Source organism: Meleagris gallopavo, chromosome 6, assembly GCF_000146605.3.
Source record: "Meleagris gallopavo isolate NT-WF06-2002-E0010 breed Aviagen turkey brand Nicholas breeding stock chromosome 6, Turkey_5.1, whole genome shotgun sequence".
In the NCBI taxonomy this organism is placed as follows: Eukaryota; Metazoa; Chordata; class Aves; order Galliformes; family Phasianidae; genus Meleagris; species Meleagris gallopavo.
In genome coordinates, this window is record NC_015016.2 from 27,793,502 (window position 1) to 27,797,330 (window position 3,829).

Genomic DNA, 3,829 nt, shown 5'->3' on the forward strand with positions numbered 1-3,829 from the left:
TATTATTATTTGCAAATCATTTATAATTTATTTTAATTCATATTGTTTGAAACTGCATCTGAGCATTAATGTGTGGAATATAATACATGAAATGCTATGCTGTGAATTCTTGCAAATGGAAAAACTGTATCTACACTTTACATATATATTTTTAGTGCCTCTTGGACAAATAGATTTGTGGCATGCCATATGCTATTTGCTGCCATCTCTGAAATCCACTTAAAGTAATTTATAGCTTTGTGTACTTTGAGGTGTTTTCACATTGTGGTTTCTGTGATGATGCATTTGTCTTCAGTGCACAGGACTATACAGCTGTTAGGTTTAGCACTGCTATATAAAGCATTAAGCTTATTAAATTATGCTGAGGCAATTTGATTAGATGTGTCCAAAGGAAGACACAATTATAATAGCTAAACATGGGAAGTGATTATTGTTAACAGTAATACATCATAATTAAAGAAAATAGTGGTTCAACTGTTTTAATAAATCTATTTTCCCTTTTGGTCAATTTGCTATTGTTGTGTAATGTTGTTTGGCTTTCAGATAATTCAAGGTATATAAATTTATTGAGCTTTTTAATCTTATTTCAGTATATATTATGATTTTATGTTCATAGTCTGTATCAGAAATTCTGGATTTATTGCTTTGCTTTCAAAATCTTAAATTATATTAATCTCAAGGTTTTTGACAAAGTCATGAATGAAAGCTGGCTTATATTTCACTGGTGTTATTACGTTTTACTTGAAGCAGATGGAAAACCTAAGTGCCTCCTGGTGGTCTATCAAATACTGGAGAAGAGAAAGGACAGCTGAAGCAGTGAGGGAACAGAAACAGAATTGCCTTCAGAGACGGACACAGTCAGGTCTCACAGGCAGACTTCATGGTATGGATATTTCAGCATACTGAATAGTATCTGATGAGCATTTCATCCCAGCACAATTTGGTGTATTTATTCCTTTGTAAGTTTTAATTCCTCTTAAGGGGAATGATCCTATCAACGTAAAGAGGTCATAAGGACTGTTGCATGATCAGATTAACTTCTATTTTATTGCCACCAATCCTTAGGTCAGTTTTGCTGAATTTTGGATACAGTTTCTGTTCTGTTTCCTGGTTATGCTTTCCATTTAATTGTCATCATACTCCCTCTCTCTTACTGTTAATTGCTTTATTTATATTACAAGGCTTGCTCCAGAAGTAATGCCTCCTGTTTAATTGTGTTGGCTCACAACATCAGATGCAGATGTTGCTGGTATGCTAGTAGAGGCTGAATCTTCCTATGTTCCGTTACATTTTCTTGCCATGTGACACGTTACAGCAGAGTGGCAGTCTGACAAAATGGTGTCTGACATGTAAGAGCATATGAAGCAAAGGTGTGGAATTAATTCCTCCATGCAGAAAATGGCAGCCTTTGACACTCATAGATGCCTGCTGAGTAGTTATGGAGACTAAACAGTGGACGTGAATACAGTGAGGTAGTGGATGATGTATTTCAGAGAAAGCGACAGTGGGTCACCTCTACTGGTGCAGATTTGTTATGAGTGTGGCGTGCAGGCTCTTGCTTATTGCTGGCAAAAAAACAAAAAACAAAAAACAAAAACAAAAACATAGTCACTGGTGGTGCCTATGTTGAAAAAGTATTTTGTAGCTGAGAATTGCTCTATCTAGTGCTACTGTGGTCATTGTATCTGTTGTATTTTCCAAGGAAGTAAATAGAAGGCATTACTTTTGGAGCAACCTATATATTGGCTCACTTGTATTAGACTGATTCTATGAAGATTATGTATCTGTATGAGATTTTAGGACTTTTTTTCTATTTTTCTTTTAGTAATTTTTTTCCTGCAACTGCCTAGCTGTAAAGTACATATAACATGGGTTTACACTATAATAACAACTTAATAATAATAACAGTAATAACTCAATAATAATCCCTTCTCTCACAAACTGAGACAACCAACTACCTGTTAATGATGAAACTGTTTGCTGCATTTATACTAAAATCTCTATACTAAAATACTAAAAGAACCACCTTGAAGTTCACCTAAAGCCTATGGATGTATGGATTTATGAAGCTCAGCTCATTTCTATAAAAATTTGAAAATATTTGCAAAAATCAGTGATGAGAAGGATGTGAATTTCCTACTGCCATGTGAACATGGCATGACAATTCCTAAAATCCCGTGCTTTCTCACAGTCTTTGTTTGTCTTTCAAAGACTGTAACTGTTATAGGAAACTTACTTTAGAGTGAAACAAAGTTAAGATATGTAGCAAAAGCAAACAGGTGTGACTTAGCATTTTGCTGATGATACAAAGCTGAGAGAAATGGCTGACACTCCAGAAGGCTGTTCTGATGTTCAGCAAGACCTGGACGTGTGGAGAGTTGGGCAGTGAGGAACCTTACGATGTCAACAAGGGCAAGAGTAGAGTTATTCACCTAGGGAGGAATAACCACATGAAGCAGTACAGGTTAGGAGCTAATCTGCTGTGAAGGAGCTCTGCGGAGAAGGATCAGGATGTCCTGGCAGATAAGTTGGCCGTGAACCAGCAGTGTGCCTCTGTGGCTAAGAAGACTAATGGTATTCTGGGGTGCATTAAAAGGAGCGAACAGCAGGCCAAGAGGTTCTCCTCCCGGTCTACTCTGCCTTGGTGAGGCCACATCTGGAGTACTGCGTCTAGTTCTGGGCTCCTCACATCAAGACAGACAGGGGATTTGAGAGAGCCCATTGGAGGGCCACAAAGATTACTAGGGACCTGTAGCATCTCTCTTGTGAGGAAAGGCTGGGAAACCTGGCACTCTTCAGCCTGGAGAAGAATGAGAGTAGATCTTATCAGTGCCTACAAATAACTGCAGGGAGGGAGCCAATTGTTTGGGCCCAACCTCTTTTCAGCAGTGCCCAGCAACTGGACAAGGGGCACAAACTAGAATACAGAAAGTTTCATAAGAACTTGAGGATAAAACATTATTTTTTGAGTGATAATGCACTGGAACAAGCTGCCCAGAGAGGTTGTGGAGTCTCCTTCTCTGGTGGTGTTCAAAACTTGCCTGGATACTTTCCTGTGCAACATAGTGTAGGGAGAAGACTTCAGCAGGGGATTGGACTAGGTGATTTCCAAAGGTCCCTTCCAACCCCTGTGATTTTTGTGATTTTTGCCTAGAAAGGGTGTGTACAGCTTGTTTACTCTTTAGAAACAATTTATTAGTTACTTAAATTAGTATTATTATCATTATCTACATTCTTGCTTGCAGCAAAACCACATGAGAGCAATAATTTTTTAAAAGAAACATTTCCCTGAGAGCTCTTCTCATGGTTTCCATTGTTATCCTCCAAGTAACAACAGCTCTGCAGGAGCAGTTTGGCACCCAGGCATCAGTAAGTTGCTACTGAGTTTTGCTGAGTTTCTCCATCTGAATTATGTGTTAATTGTGTTATTTGTATTTGTAATGTGGTATTTTAATATACTTAACGTAGTCGATGCTTTCCAGATTTCAAGCTGGGTGTTCAGTTTGATTCTGACTCTTCAACATGCCTTCTCACAATAGTTCAAATCTATTTAATAATTACTGTACAGAATATAAACTGATGCATGTTTAGTTCAGCTTGATAGCTTCAAATGAAATAGGTCATATGTGGAAAGTGTGTCTGAGTGTGTGTGCAAAATCTGAGCTTGTATTGTGTAGGATTCATTATGCAAGATACTATACAAACCAATAGCAAAAGGCAGATCTGTATCTATTTTGAACAGCTGGATATATGTAGTTAATTTTTGATGCACATGAGCTTCACTTATTTCAGTATATCCTCTAAGCAGTAATCCCAACCTTATTTCAAA